Here is a 17,169-nt window from a genome sequence, read left to right as displayed (position 1 = left end):
TGTAGCTGGTACTGCTAAGAAGCGCCAAGAGATAACGATGGAAACAAAAGTGGACGAAGAAGAAGTAACTGAAGAACTGAAGAGATTCATGACACAGGAAATGGCAAGGGGATTTTCTTTATTTGAGGAGGCTTTGTTAGTTTTTGAGGCATAGGACCCAAACATAGAACAGTACGTGAAGGTTGCAGCGGCCGTTCAGAATGCAATCCAGTGCTACAGTGTCATCTATGATGAGAAGAAAAGAGCTACTACCCAGACATCGCTGGATCATTTTATTAAGAGGGTAGATAGAATTGAATCCAGCAAGGAACCAGAACCGTGCAGCCAACGTCAGGCATGAGTGAAACTGCAGCTTGCCCTCCATCTTCTATTGCTGATGATCCTTCAGCTCTACCATCTCCCACCTCCTCTCCCTCCTCCAGCCAGTAACTCTTCTTGCCTGTTCACTCAGTGCCAGCCCCTGTATGCCAGCTGTTGTACTGTACTACTGTACTTTTCAAGGCACTGTACTGTAAGATTAAAATTGTTTTCTTTATTTTTTGTGTCTTTTTTTTTACATATTATTTATGTGAAAAGTATTAGAAACCTATTACAGTACAGTATTGTATAGCTGATTGTGTTAGTTGGGTACCTAGGCTAACGTTGTTGAACTTAGAATTAGAAACAAATGGGACTTACGAACATGCTCTTGGAACGGAACTCGTTCATGTGTAGGGGACTTACTGTAATTAGGTTTAAAATTAGGTAGATAATTCTGGAAACATTGTGGAAGGTGGACAGTTCAAGGCTGTGAACTCTTGAGAGAAGGCATAGTTCATTAGAAATATTGGGCAAGCAAGTACTAAAAAGATTGATAAGAGCCAGTGTTGGTGAAGGTGCTATCAGTCAGCCTTGGCATTTTAGCAATAGCTATTACATCTATCAATCTCTACCAAAATTTAAAATGTGGGCAGGAATAAGGTACTTTTACTTTTTGTTTTATACATTTCTGTCCTAGTTGCATTTTTACAACCGCTTTAATAAAACAAATTTATTTTTGGAAAAAAAGTCAAATCCTACTGCAATAAAAAATTAAAGCTACAAAGTCAGAAAGAGAAAGACAAATACTGTATGCTAACACATATATATGGAATCTAAGAAAAAAAAAATGTCATGAAGAACCTGGGGTAAGACGGGAATAAAGACACAGACGTACTAGAGAATGGACTTGAGGATATGGGGAGGAGGAAGGGTAAGCTGTGACAAAGTGAGAGAGAGGCATGGACATATATACACTACCAAACGTAAGGTAGATAGCTAGTGGGAAGCAGCCGCATAGCACAGGGAGATCAGCTTGGTGCTCTGTGACCACCTAGAGGGGTGGGATAGGGAGGGTGGGAGGGAGGGAGACGCAAGAGGGAAGAGATATGGGGACATATGTATATGTATAACTGGTTCACTTTGTTATAAAGCGGAAAGTAACACACCATTGTAAAGCAATTATACTCCAATAAAGATGTTAATAAATAAATAAATAAAATAAAAATTAAAGCTACAGCATGAAACATTTTAAAACTATTTAAGAATTCATTTTAAAAGAAATATTCATTACTAAAACATTTAAAGTTGCTCTGGGGCTTGCTATAAACAAATTTGAACTGGGTTTTGTCTATGAAGAAAATAGAAATAAGTCACATTACCCACAAATAATGAAAGCTGGTTGTGCACTATCAACAATTTATTATTTTCCTCCAGGGATCTGGTTAATCCAAATTGTATATAACTAAAAATAAATATTTGATATTTAGCTATGAAGTGTACATGTCTAACTGCTTTTTGAATGTGGGTTTTGAAATTACCCCATAGATAACTGAGAACTGACTTCAAAAAATATATAGGCTATATAGACTTTTTACAATAAACTATGGACTCCTTTTAATCCTTCCCTGTTAATTTTTTTTTCAATTTCAAATGTGTATCTGGTTGACAATTTCTAGCACATAGATCAATAAGCTCGCATCTGATACAGTACACCACGCTCAGTTTTTTGAAACAACAAATTAAAGATGTATGCTCTTAACTAAAGATATTAAGAAGCTGTTTTTGGCATGAATTCTTTAGTTAAACATCCAGTTAGTAAGGAACTCAACTAAATTTGGCAACTCACTTCAGAAGAACCAAGATGGTACTGCTTTTCCTCCTCTCATAAGAAACAAGACAATTAGAACACATTTATCTCCATTTAGACATTTATGGAAAACACTGGTATGAGGATCACTAGTAACTGAAAGAATTTAAACTTGCTAAGTAAAATGTCTTGTAAGAGTTTTGGCTTTCCAAGAAGTTTATGTGTTATTACTACATTATATTCAGGGAAGTAGCCAGTAGGCTGTCATTCTACTTAATATGATTCAGAGCTAACCTTGGTGCCTGAAATATGTCTGCCTGAAACCACTCACTCCCTGAAATATAGGGAAGGTGTTGTTCGTGGTGACAGGTTAACAACGGACTGGCCACCAAGCTCCACAAGTGGTGTATACCCGTTAGGGAAACGACATCCTTCCTTTTGTTTCTATTGAAAAGATGCCATTTGGAAAACTCCTCTAGCTCCAATAAAACTGCATTGCCTCATGGCTGAAACCTCCCAGGCATCAGCAATTCTTTTAAAAAATAAAGGAAGATGAATAAGAGGATAGAGAATCCTGGGAACCTCAATTTAAAAATTATAAAAACAGCTACCACTGAAATCAAGCAAGATGATGAAGTCCTTGGCTGACAACCCATAAAACTTTCATGATTACCTCCACTCTCTCTGTTCTGGGCCAACACACAGGCTTAAAAAAAAATCTATTATATGTATTGATCTCTTTGATTCAGTTAGAAGTGTATAGATTTGGGTGATTTTCAGGTGATCATCTGCCAAATGTCCCACATGTCAATTCATAGCAAACAAAGTAGTAAAGGCACCTTTTCACCTTAACTGTTGGGCAGCCATTCTACTTGCTGTGAGACTGAGGAATAAGAAAGGTTTTAGGGCTGTTAGAAAGGAGAAATCTCAACCAGAAGTCCTCTACAAGGCACAGGGCAGTTGGAGGATGAAGCTGAGTCTCCTCTCCCCCCTCCTCCTCCTTCACACCCTCTTCTTTCACCTCTTCCTTGTCAAACGAATGAGGCTCTTGCACACTTTTTATCTTGATAAATGTTTAAATGACTCCTCCACTTCTCCATATGTGCTTCCTTTCTTTTGAATTTGCAATCTTTCCTGCTTGTGTAATTCAGAGAGTGCCAGGTGTAAATCAGTAGATGTTGTAAAACATGAAAAAATACAAATTTCTCACTAAATTCATATTAGCATGAAAATACAATGACAACTCTTATTTTTCAGGAAGGTCAGTTCCCATCTTGTCACGTAACTCTATGGAGGGTAAATTGTGAGGGCGCATCTTCACTTCTATGGAGCAGAAAGTCCCAGGACAGCCTACTGAATTACGTCTAAGAAAAGCTTGGCCTGTTTTCAGATGTCTCTAGAATGTTCCAGTCAAGCTGTTGAAATGCTCTTTGCCTGTAAAAAAGGGCTCCGTACATGAGTATTAAGCAGATGACCTTTTAAAGTGAAAAAACAAGCAAAGCAAAAACTCCCCATTAGAAAGAGATTTCAGAATTATATGTACTGTTTGATCTCAATTATTTTCTAAGGTAGATAAAATACTGCAAGAAATATAACCAAAATGTTAATAGTTATTTCCACTTGGGACTGGGATTTTAAACAGTTTTTTCCTTCTTCTCTATATCTTTTTGTACTTTCCCAATTTTTAACAAATTCGTGTCTTATTTTTATAAACAGAAACAAACAAACAGCATCCCAAATTATTGCCCTTTAGGGAATGGAGAGGCCTGAGGTGGATGGAATGTCATATATTTGTTTCTTGGTATGCTAGGGTTCAAATAATTTTTTTTTTGGACAATTTAACACATGACATGGTGTTGGCTATAGACCTGGCCCTTTCTGGTTGGACCTGAATCTGAAATTAGGAATTAAAGGGAATACATAATCCATTTTTGGTGTGGAGGGGATGAATTAGCGGGAGGAAACCCCTCTTTAGCTAAGGGACACGAGTCTTGTGTCTGTTGTTCCAGCCAGCCTCCACAGATGCAAATGGTGGTTTTCTTATTATTATGTATTTATATTACTTTGTATGGAACTTTATAAAACATGACTTGGTAAAGAAAATGTCTCAGCCCCAAGTTATGCCTTTTGGTCATACAAAAGTTATGAAATGAATATAGTGACAATGTTATTATTCTAGAAAAAGTACGTGGAACAAAGGGGAGAGGGCACTAGTTCCAATGATAAAATAAGCTATTGATACAACTGCTAAAATGTGGGTGTTTTGTCTAAAGCCAGGCCTAATTGCTACCTTTTACCCCCAAGAATGGCAGCAAGGGGGCCATACACATGCTAGGAGCTCAACAAAGATGTATTAGGTTAATAAACACTCCATATTTGCTTTCCACCTGTCTGTCATTTTTGCAAAGGGAACTGTAAATCCAGAAACCCTCCACAATATCATATTTTGTGCTTGGTTTCCTTAACATTCTGAGGATATAAAAAGATGGTGTTAAGAACGTCTGTTTTGATGTCAGACCCAGTTAGATTCCTGATTCTACCACTTAATAGCTGTGTGACCTGGGTTGGTTGATTAACTTCTCTGAATCTCAGGTTTCTATGGAAACTGCTTGGGTTTGGCTTTGGCTTCACCTCTTGCAAGTTGTGTGACCTACCTAGGCCTCAGTTAGCCCATCTGTAGCATGAGGATAATTAAACACCTCATTTGTTTGTTGGGAGATGAATTGGGGGCATTGAATGAAAAGTGCTTAGTATGCTGCTTGAGTGGGCATATAGCAAGTGCTTGATTAAAGTAGGCTATTAATTTTTTTTTTATTACCAGTAGGTATAAGATAAAAAGGTATGTTCTGAGGGATGGCGCATCTAGAGCAAATGTTAGGGACTTTTAAGTAATATCCAGTGAGAACCAATGAGAAAATTTCTCCATCATTGTCTTAACATTTTCCCTAAGATGAGGCTTTAGATACAAGCTGTGTCTGAATATCTAGCAGATTTCTTTGGGTATTTTATTGATAATTTCCATATGTGATAGTCGGCACTGATATTTCTGTGTATAAAGTTTTTCTCCCCTCATTGAAATTGCTACATAAATTTAACAGGAGGTTCAAAACTGGTACTGCTTGAATTTTTTTCTTGTAGGTTTTTAAAAAACTCTTTATTTTTTGGCTTTTAGCCATACATCTGTTTATAGTTCGCTATCATTTAATCCTCTTTTCTCTTGAGTTGGGACTTGTACATATGTCTTGATTATAAGCAGAAGTGATTTTACCTAATTCTGTATTTGTAATTTTATATTTTTTTCTTAAAAAGGGTCCTCAAATTAAATAAGCTTCAAGCTTCACAAAACCTGGATATACCCCAATTATAAGTTACATTTGTTTTGCAGGTGAAAGACTTGACACATTCAACTTAAAATTGCCTAAAGTGAATGTTATTATGAGAGCATTATAAGACTAAAGATATCTTTATTTTCTTGCTCCAGTTGAGGACTGACTGAATTTTGCTTTGATTCTTCAAGAGAATGTATCTGTGCTTTCAATAAAAATATACAAATGTGTAGATTTCATTGAATGGTCAAGATAATAAGTCAGTATCTGGCTTCTTAAGCATATACTAGAATTTCAAATGTATAGAACAGATCAAGAATAGTACTAACTTCATTAACATGATGACTCAAACCTAGATTTTTCAGGCTAAAAGAACTGACCAGGTGTATTTTGCAGATCCATTTTGTTAATGCATTGTAAATTTATGCGTTAAGAGAGGAAGGGAGAGTGCAATGTGGTGGTCATAAGAATTCTGGGAGGAGAGGAAATGCTATGGTTTTGGAGCAAAGGAAGAGGAGGCCAGAAAGAAATATGTAGGGAATCTAGAGGAAGAGTAGTAATTCCAGAATTAGAAAGTTGCTTACCAATTCAGGAAGTGCTGAATAAGTTAATTTCCAGCAGGCATGGATTCCTGGTCTGTTTCACTGCCACTAACTACTTCTTCACAGAAGATTTCAATTCTAAATAAATTTTTCAACAGAGACACCACTCTTTATTAGCAGCTAAGAATACTAGAATATGTTGAATGTATTTAAAATTAGGTTGACTGGGGGCTTCCCTGGTGACGCAGTGGTTGAGAGTCCGCCTGCTGATGCAGGGGACACGGGTTCGTGCCATGGTCTGGGAAGATCCCACATGCCGCAGAGCGGCTGGGCCCGTGAGCCATGGCTGCTGAGCCTGCACGTCCAGAGCCTGTGCTCCGCAACGGAAGAGGCCACAGCAGTGAGAGGCCCGCGTACTGCAAAAAATAAATAAATTAAAAAAATAAAATTAGGTTGACTTACATGTGAAAAAAATTATAGTGGCTTAAACAGTAGGAAACTTTTCTTCCTCTCATATAAGAGAAGTCTAGAGGTATGTAGTACAAGTCTTGTATAGAGACTCCATAGTCACCAGGAATCTGAGCTTCAACCAGCTCGTCTTTCTTCTTAGGGTGTAATCTTTCTCCTCATGGTGCAGTATTGCTGCTGCAGCTCCAGCCATCACATTCTCACTCCAGGCAAAGGGATGGAGGAAGCACTAAGTACAGCCTTTTCCTTTAAGGGAACTTACTGGAAATCCCACATGACAATTTTACTTTTATATCATTGGTCAGGTTTTAGCCACATGGCCACACAGCCATAAGAGAGACTAGGAGATACAGTCTTTTATCTGGGCAGCAATGTGATCAGCTAGAAATCAGGGTTTTGTTATTGAGAAAGAAGAAGGAATGGATATGTGTGCAAGTGATACCTCTGCCATGCTACATTTCCCTTTAAACTAAACAATAGTATATGTTGCTATTTTTCTCTACTAAGAGAAAAGCATTTTATAGGATCTGAATTTGTACTAATGTTCTTAGTGGTGAGCTGGTATTGATCAGAAGTAAATTTAGAAAATGCCAGATTGTGCTTTTCTGGGCACTTCTGGTGCAAAGTGATTCTTGGCAGAGAGGGATATTGAGAGAAGAAAGGAATCATGCTTCTTTCTCAAATATTGTAGCAGTCATGAAATAAAACACTTCGCTAGTCCTTAAGTCTCAAGGAAAATAAAGCTTAGAGTTGTAGACTCATCTCAAAGCTGTATTAATGCGTGATAAATGTTACTGGATGTATGTGTATGTATGTGTATGTGTATCTAAGACTCAGAGCAGAGAGTGATGTTTGAGATGTAGAATATCTGCCACTGATTAATTAATTTGTGATCTTGGACAAATCATTTAGCCTCTTAGGCCGCAGTTTTCCTTGTCTAGAAAATGAGGAAGTGGCCCAGATATTCACGTATCATTACTGGCTCTAATCTTCCAGAACCTGGATCCTGGGAGGTCCATTTAACCATCTCTCCATTCTCTTATCCATCCACCTGTCCATCTATTCACTTGTCCATTCATCCATCTATCTACCTATCAATTATTTTTACTTTTTTTTTTTTTTTTTTGCGGTATGTGGGCCTCTTGCTGTTGTGGCCTCTCCCGTTGCGGAGCACAGGCTCCGGACACGCAGGCTCAGTGGCCATGGCTCACGGGCCTAGCCGCTCCGCGGCATGTGGGATCTTCCCAGACGGGGGCATGAACCCGTGTTCCCTGCATCGGCAGGCGGACTCTCAACCACTGCGCCACCATGGAAGCCCAGGCACATTTTAATATTAGCTTAAATAAGATAATCTTAACTGAGGCAGGGCTAATGAAGGGGTTATGGACCACGCTGAGCATTTGTGAAAATAATAACAGCTGCCACAAACAGAGCACATACTCTCTGTTAGGTGCTGTGCATTTCTGTGAGTTATGTGCATTTCTCCTTTAACCTCAAGAGAGCCCTGTGGTAGGAGAGGCTAAACAACCTGCCCTAGACCCATGTGATAAGGCAATTGGCCCCAGAGCCAAGGTCCCAGGGACTAGAATTTTCTTAGAAAAGTGCTCTTGGAAATAAACACATTTTTCTGTACACAGTCAAGGAGTACAAGCCTTATCAACACCTTGGTGATATGTTTAGGAAACCCTGACCTAACTGTATCCTAGTAAAGAAAACATCTGGTGTTGGAAACCCACCATATACCTTCCAAGCCAAAGATGACCAGTGTGTAGATACTTTCTTTCTCTCTCCCTTTTTTTTTTCCTTTTTTGGCTGCATCGGGTCTTAGTTGCAGCACTCGGGGTCTTCCTTGAGGCGTGTGGGATCTTTCGTTGTGGCGCGGGCTCTTTGTTGTGGCGTGCTGGCTTCTCTCTAGTTGTGGCATGCGGGCTCCAGGGCGTGTGTGCTCTGTAGTTGTGGTGTGCAGGGTCCAGAGTGCATGGGCTCTGTAGTTTGTGGCACATGGACTCTCTTGTTGAGGCGCACAAGCTCAGTAGTTGTGGCATGTGGGCTTAGTTGCCCCACGGCGTGTGGGATCTTAGTTCCCCAACCAGGGATTGAACCCATGTCCCCTGCATTGGAAGATGGATTCTTTACCACTGGACCACCAGGGAAGTCCCTACCAGTGCGTAGATACTTTCTGCATCTGCTTATGAGAAGGGGGAGAACCCAACCTGTGCTGAGGCTGAGTTCTTTGCAAACACACCATGAAAAGCTCACCCAGTGTCATCGGCCAAGTCCGATGTGTGGTTCTCAAAGTGTCATCCTTGGACCAGTAACAACATCATCAGCTGGGCTCCTGGTAAAAATGTAAATACTCAGGCCCCACTCCAGATCCACTGAATCAGAACCTGTGTGTTCACAAGCCCTCCAGCTGATTCTGATGCATGTGATACTCTGAGCAGCACTGTCCAATAGAACTTTTTGTGCTGATGGAAATTAAAGCAGTTGCCTGGTGCTGTCCTTGGTGCTGCCTGACTCTGCCCTGGGCCAGGTCCCTTGCTGCCACCTCAATCCTGCCTAAATTTGCACTGCTTGGTTCCTTGCTGTTGCATGTCACCAGTAGCCCTGCTGACTTCTTGACTTGTCACCAGCTCACCCATTTCCTGTCTCTGACCTAGGTTTCTGGGGTTACATGTTATATGACCTCACCCAGCCCAGAATGTTCTTGCCCGGCAGCTTCAGGTTAACTCCTTTGGAATAGGCTAGAGATTTGGCAGGAAAAAAAAGTGTTTGCAAATGTTTCCCTTAATTCCTTTAAAATTCATTTACAGAGTGTTGCTCCTTGCAGAGGTCACTTCTGTGAGCCGATTACTACATACAAATCATTTTCTTTTATTATTAGTTCAGAATTGCTCCTACATTAGCTTAGAGTGACCCTTCATATTTCCCATACTATGCAGGGCAAGTCTTATCTCCCCCTTTCTGTAGTGGTAGCAAAAATCCTGTAATGTTACATTTCTGCCAGCCAACACTGATAATTGGGCCTGATTTAGTGTGTTTAAAGTTTAAGGCTTTTAAGGAGACTTTTAATCCTCTTCTTCATTTAAGATAAATTTCTTGTATTTTTCTACAAAAACAAGATCCTCTTTCTAATGTGTTCAGCTTTTAATTTTGTAGGTGCAGATATATCTTGCTTTAAGCAGACAGTATATAAAAGCCTGGATTTACCTTGCTTCAATCATTAAATAACAACTTTTCATAATTAAACTAAAAGCCAGGAAGAAGTTGTATTGATAAAATAATTTTAAAATTATGATTGAATATTGACCTAAACCACGGTGAATATGGAGAATGAATGCAGCATGTATTGTTGGGGTGCTAAGTAATTGCTGAGAAATTAATTTAAAAATATTTATAAATAACTCAATGAGTGGTCAAATAATAATTTAAAAAATAGAGCCTAATTACAAAAATCAATTTCCACACTTTTTCAGGAATCTATCTTTTACAAAATGTGAGATATATCTGTAAATGCCATATACGTAGTATCTGATTCTTGCCTCAGAACCAGACTGCCCATAGTGAGGCAAGCAGCTGTGTTTGCAGGTCAATTCTGGTATGAATGGGAAATCCCTTGTTCTGTGTTAGTCGATTGATAAGCTGTATGGTTAATATTGACATTTTATTGGCGTTATGTAGTTTTGGCTCTTAGCCAGGGATTTTGACTAATATAATGATTAATTAGCTTTATGAGGGATGGTGATGCCAGTTTGAAGCTTTAATACACATTTTCTGGGTGGAAAAAGAATCTATCTTCTTTTAAAGATTTAATATAGAACAATAGATAAAGCATTTTTTATTAAAATGTTTAAAATAAAAAGTTATATAAAAACAGTTTAACATGTATTTAGTTAAAATTGATTTGTCTTGTTTTCTCTTTCTTTAAATGGTTTTTGTCTTATCTAGAGAATCACTGGGACATAAAAGTATAGGTCTGTTTAGGAATGCTCCAGAGTGTCATGTGGCTTCAGGGTAAGAAAACAAGCGAGTGTAGACTGGGCTGATAACAGTGGAGGAGCCTTTTGTGGTCTGCCTGCCCGTGCTTCCCACCTTAGGGCAACCTGGTTTGTCCTCAGTTTCTCAAGAGAAGGGATAGGAAGGGGTTGCTGGTTAGTAAAATTATTAAAGGTGTAAACTGTGCCTATGCTTTGAACCTGCTACTCTGCTTCTGGGAGTGTTCTTCTTCTAAGGAAGGAATCAAACACACTTAAATATTTAGCTGCAAGTTGGTTGAACATGTCAGTTTGTAACATCATCCAGTTGGAAAGAACCTAAATGACCATCAGAAGGGGAATTTGGTTAAGTAAATTAAACCAATATAAAAATTGTTAAAAAAAATTATAGCTGGAGGCTTCCAAATTCTTTTTTTCTTAGGCAGGAAAGCTCTTTCTTAAGCAAAAATTTACAAGGGATTCCAAGCATATAAAAGAGGGAAAAGGGGAGCTGCTCCTGTTGAATCGAGGCAGAAGGTCTGGGGCCTCCTCCACATCTCCCTCACTCCTGCAGGGGCCTTACTCACCTCCATCACATTCTTATGAAAGCTCCCAAGGATGCTATTTGAGAGAACGTTTTAGATGAAAATTTATTGGCCTGGAAAAATATTCATGGCCTGTTACATTAAAAAGCAAATTTTAAAACAGTATAATTCTAATTTTATAAACAACATGTGTATTTGAATTATGCCCATGTAGGCTGTAATCTGTGGGGTGTGTATGTGTGTGTGTTTAAGACAAAGAAAAATGTTTAACAAGAAGTATACCAGGTGTTCAAATGAATTGTTTTTAAACTCTAGATGATGTGTATTTTAATTCTTTTTCTTTTTGCTTATCTGTAGCTTTAATTTTTAAATAATGACTATGTACTGGTTTTTTAATAAGAAAATATCTTTGGTTAAATATACATTAATTTCTAGAAGTCATAGCTTTGGAAAATATAGTATTTGACACTATACAAGTAACTTGTAATGTTTCAAAAGAAGACTTGCATAAACAGCACTTGGTCTCTGTTCTAGTTATTTCCTGTCACATAATGAGTCACCCTCAAAACTTAAAGTTTCTTAAAACACCAGCAATTGATCATTTTATTATCTCTCCCAGTTTCTGGGGGTCAGTGTTTGGGAAGGGCTTTTCTGGGCAGTTCTGGCTCAGGATCTCTTATTGGGTTGCAGTCAGATGCTGGCTGGAGCAACTGGGGTCAGTCAGGCATCACTCTCTTCATATTGATTGAGTCTCTTCGTATGGTCTCTCTGCAAGGGCTAGTTTGGACTCATAGCATGGTGGCCTCAGGGCACTTGGGCACCTTGCATGTTGGCTAAAGTTTTCAAGAGAAAGAGTACCAGTGAACAAAGGAGAAGCTGCATCACCTTTATGGCCTGTGCTTGAATGTCACCTAGAGTCACTTCTACCAGACTTTAGTAGTCCCTAGTCACAAGCCCATCAAGATTCAGGGGGAGGATAACAGGACAGGATACAGAATTTGTGGGGCTGAGTACAAAGTGAAAGTGTAGGGTCTTTTGTTCAAAACGTATTAAGAAATTCAAGTCAGTGACAACAGAGCATTAAACCAAGTGTTGAGCCCTTTTAAGTGCAGGGCCTGGTGTGACTGTGTACGTTGCATCCCAAGAAGCTATCCCTGGGGAGGGGACATCAACTTCATCTCTTGATGGGAGGAAGATCAAGGCCATATTGTAGAAAAGCATGTGAGATGGGCATTAATGGTGAGACCACCTTTGGAAAATAAAATCTGCCACAGTGTCTATGACTTACCTTCAATTAATTAGATGGCTCACATTTTTACTACCCAGAACTGGAGTAGCCATTAGCTATGCAGGAAGAACTGCTGGCCCTCTCCAGCAACCGGGCTGCCATAGCAGTAACAGGGATGTATTTTAAAACTCTTCGTGCAGAGATACTGGTTGCCTCTAAATAAAGTACAGCAAAAATACCTGTTTTATATCTGTTATGGACTGAATTGTGTCCCCCCCAAATTCACAAATTGAAGCACTTATCCTCAATATGATTGTGTTTGGTCATAGAGCCTTTAAGGAGGTAATTAAGGTTAAAATGAAGTTGTAAGAGTGGTGCCTGATCCAATAGGACTGGTGTCCTTATAAGAAGAGGAAGGGATACCAGGAGTGCTCATACAGCGGAAAGGCCATGTGAGCACAGTGAGGAAGCAGCCTTCAGCAAGCCACGAAGAGGGACCTTAGGAGAAACCAAACCTATTGACACTTTGATCTAGGACTTCCAGCCTCCAGAACTGTGAGAAAACAAATTTCTGTTGTTAAGTCACTCAGTCTGTGGTATTTTGTTATAGGAGCCCTAGTAGACTAATATATCTAGGACTTATACATGTTTACTTGTTCTTTTCAGAATTTTCTTTATTAGTCATCTTTAATCCATTGGATATCCCAGGTTCTCTGTCAACTTCCAAGGAAAGCCAGTTCTAACAGAAAATACCATGTTTTAATTAATGTCCCTTCTTTTTTTTTTTGGCTGCACCGCGAGGCTTGTGAGATCTTAGTTCCCCAACCAGGGATTGAACCCGGGCCCTCGGCAGTGAAAGCATGGAGTCCTAACCACTGGACTGCCAGGGAATACCCTAATGTCCCTTCTTTAATAATATTCTGATGAATAAAGGCTTTATTATTCATTTTTCCTGGAGTGTTGCTTGTGTTCATTTAAGGCTCATGTCTATGGTAATACTGTAGTTCATTCATGGATTTGTATATAAAATAATATTGTTTTCAATCATTGGGGTCAATTATCTGCAGACATGGCTGTGAACAATGACTATCTCCTCGTTTCTGTGTATGCCACTCCTCCCCTCAAGAGTGGCATCTATTTCATCTCCCCTTGAATCTGGGCTAGCCTCGTGGTTTGCTTTGGCCAATAGAATGCAGCAGAAATGATGCTGGTGTTGCAGCTTCCACTTTGCCCTCTTGAAAGTTAGCAGGCATGTAACAAAATCTTCCTATCCTGCTGGAGAACCCCCCCAAAGGGGAAAAGGCTCAGGTGGGAGCTGTAGGCATGAGGACACTGACTGCCTGAAGGAGTTCCAGAGGAGGGAGAGGGATGGGCTAGGGAACAGGAGGGTGCCAAACAGGAGCCACACCTGCTGGGCCTGGTTGTGTGGCCAAGAAAGACCCAGGGAATGAAGCAAAGGGGTTTCATGATGATGGTTTTAATTGGCTTTGGAGGCTTGTTGATCTGCCTTGGGTTTGACATTTAGCAAGATTGGAGCTGTCAGTGTTGGCTGATGTAGGGGACCAGCAGGACAACATCCATAATTCCCTCAGATAGTTGCTTGCCCTTGGATCTCTGGTACAGGACACTTTCCCTAGGCACTGGCCGCAGAAAACTGGCTCCTAACACATACTTGCCAAAGCTCTATAGCAGTAGTTACTTCCAACACTGTTGTGTCCTCCCAAAATACGTACGTTGAAGTCACAACCCCTGGTTCCTCAGAATGTGATCATAACTGGAAATAGAGTCAGAGTCAAGCCAGACGTAATTAGTTTAAATGAGGTCATAATGATGGGGGGTGGGTCCCTAATCCAATATGATTGGTGTCCTTATAAAGAGGGGAAATTTGGACACATACACAGGAATAACATTGTATAAAGATGAAGACAGAGATCAGAGAGATGAAGAAACCAAGGAATGCTAAAGATTGCCAGCAGACCACCAGGAGCTAGGAGAGAGGCATGAAACAGAGTATCCTTCATAGCTCTCAGAGGAACCAACAGTGTTGGACACCTTGATTTTGGACATCTAGCCTCCAGAAATGAGACAACACATTTCTGTTTTTGAAGCCACACAATGTGTGGTACTTTGTTACAGCAGTCGTAGCAAACTAATACCCATGCCAGTGCACCTTACTCTCCTTTCCTCTCATCTCTGCATTTCTGGGTGGATGAACGCAGGATAAACTGTGCCCATGAAGAGGAAGCTGCCAGGTGGCCTCACATCTTAATCCAGTTAAAATTAAAATTCTCATTTCCTCAAAAAGTTCTATAAAAGGTGATTTATTATATATATCAGGCACAAGGAAAAGGAGATAACTTTGATGGGAGGACTACTTTAATGCCTCTGAATTTATACCAAATAGGTTGCTTCATCTACTTCCTTTGAGAATATGTCCTCAGTTATTCCGGAGTTTACAGAGAGCTAACATTTAGTTGTTTTTCTCAAGAAACCTGATTTAACCTAACTGTATTAGGATTGACACTTGATTATTCCGATATAGTAATTTGCATGATTTTTAGTGCCATAATTGTTGAAAGCTGATATTAGAATCTTAAGAGTGGCATACCTTATTCAGAGATGTTTAGCACCTTATAATAACAATAATACTGGGTGCATTACGCAGTAATAATAGAAATTACACTTGCAAAATAGCTGTGGTAATAGAACATTCTGAAATGCAAGAAATAGAAAAAGCACACTGGAAGAGAAAACCGTGTTTTATTCACCGCATTTGGCTGTCTGTGCGCTAAGGCTGGAAAATAGGAAAGAGCTATGTCTTCCTCAGTGTTGTACTACCCCTGGGCTGCATGATTTAGATCAACCTTTATAATTCTGATTGAAGTGGAGAATTTTCAGTCACTGGATTCAAAAGGGGGTGGGGGAGTGTGGTCATGTTTGAAATACTTTTTGCTCTTTAGTTGGAATAACATTTTTTTTTTTTTTTTTTTTTTTCTCACTGTTGTGGCCTCTCCCGTTGCGGAACACGGGCTCCGGACGCGCAGGCTCAGCGGCCATGGCTCACGGGCCCAGCCGCTCCGCGGCATGTGGGATCTTCCCGGACCAGGGCACGAACCCGTGTCCCCTGCATCGGCAGGCGGACTCTCAACCACTGTGCCACCAGGGAAGCCCCCTGGAATAACATTTTGTAAATGAAAATTGCATTTCTAAAGAAAGCATGTATTTGCTATGAATTAGCCTAATAATTTGTTTTTTTCCAGTTGCGCATAACTTCTTTTATATAAATTTATTTATTTATTTTTGGCTGTGTTGGGTCTTTGTTGCTGTGCGCGGGCTTTCTCCAGTTGTGGCGAGCGGGGGCTATTCTTCGTTGCAGTGCGCGGGCTTCTCATTGGGCTGGCTTCTCTTGTTGGGGAGCACGGGCTGTAGGCGCGTGGGCTTCATTAGTTGTGGCATGCGGGCTCAGTAGTTGTGGCTTGCGGGCTCTAGTCCGGTTGCTCATAACTTCTGATTGATGGCTTGTTTTAAAAATATGATTGAAAAAATATGTTAAGTATATTCCTCTACACTTCACCAATATAATTTTTAGGCCAATTTTAGGCTGAAATTTTAGGCTGATTAAGTTTACTCTGCCCCTCTAATACTTTGATTTATTGATCATATTCAATATATCCAAACTCACAGAAAGCCATAGTAAAAAATAAACCTGTAAGAAACCTAAGATATTCTTGACTATGTGAACTGACACAACAAATGTTGATTTTGAATATTTTCTGTATAAGTTAAAAAATTCTGTGAAGTTTTGATTTAGTATTTCTTTTGGCAGCCTAATTATCCTAATTCAGGAATATTCTGCTTAAAACTTTGAAGATTAAACAAAGCCAAGGATGCTCCAGGGCAGCAGAGATAAGAAAAGAGTGAATTAACTCTATTGTGTCCAGTTCACAAGAATTATTTCAGCCTTGTATATGTTCACATGAAACCTGCCTTTGCTCGCTTCCTTTTAGAAAAGAAAGTTGCTTTTGTTTCTTTAAACTTTTCCCTTTGATTTTGGAAGCATTGAACAACAACAACAACAAAAAATCTGGTTTATGGATATCTAGCCTTTTCTAAGGCCTCCTGATATTCTTGGGGTTGTTACTATCACTCTTTCTCTGGTGGACCAGGAGGTACTATCCAAGGCAAGTGAGTGAAAGTCTCTCCTGCAGGGTCTCAGTATGCTGGGCAAAGGCCATTTTCTTGGATCAATTATATCTGAATTCTATGCATCTCCTCCAGTCAACTCTGAAATGACACAAGGAATTTTACCATTCACTGAGAGCCTCACATCTCAGCTGCAAATGAGAAGCTTGTCAAATAGACATGCACTGAGAGAAAGGAGAGGCTGGGGCAGGATTGGCCTTGGTTCTTATTCATCCTTCTGAAAAGTCAAAGATACTTCACTTTCATGGGTAGGATTTTGGTGACTTCAGTTAGCAGCTTCCTGAAGAGCTGTTTAGGGTTTTGCTGTCACCTCTTGGAACTATAGGCTTTGCTCTATTGCAGTGATTCCCTGCATGTTGATTATTCCCGTTTGTGTCTGAATGTGCCAGCCTTCCTCTGTGTGGTCAAATTATCCCCTTTAACTTCTCCCTCCATTTCTTGGCAGCAGAAAAGTCATTTTTACCAAATCCTTGCGTACCGATAGGGCTGTTTTGCTGAGATAATGTATGTGGAAAGTGATTCTTTAAGCTGGAAGGTGCTCTGCTTTCCAGTGTAAAATGGCGATGCTGATAACAATACTTGTACTCACTGACCCTTACTCCCGCTCCAATAGCACCTTATTTTCCAAACCAAAGCCTTTTAGGAACTCTGAGTTACCATTTTTCCTCTTGTGGTTTATGGGAATTCAACATCATGTCGTGGTTAAGAACATGGGCCATGTAGACAGACTCAGTTCAGAGTTCACCACTGTCTCTCAAGCTATGTGACTGAGGATG

The 17,169-nt window shown here is 39.8% G+C and overlaps 1 protein-coding gene across 5 annotated transcripts in view; it reads left to right on the top strand.

Moving 5' to 3' along the window:
* The window catches only part of METTL24 (methyltransferase like 24), a 125,002-nt gene that overhangs the window by 104,723 nt on the left and 3,110 nt on the right, over positions 1–17,169 (top strand). The gene's annotated exons all lie outside the window — the stretch shown is intronic.

The sequence above is a fragment of the Stenella coeruleoalba genome, assembly GCF_951394435.1.
Source record: "Stenella coeruleoalba genome assembly, chromosome: 12".
Classification (NCBI taxonomy): domain Eukaryota; kingdom Metazoa; phylum Chordata; class Mammalia; order Artiodactyla; family Delphinidae; genus Stenella; species Stenella coeruleoalba.
This window is presented reverse-complemented; position numbering and strand designations above follow the sequence as displayed.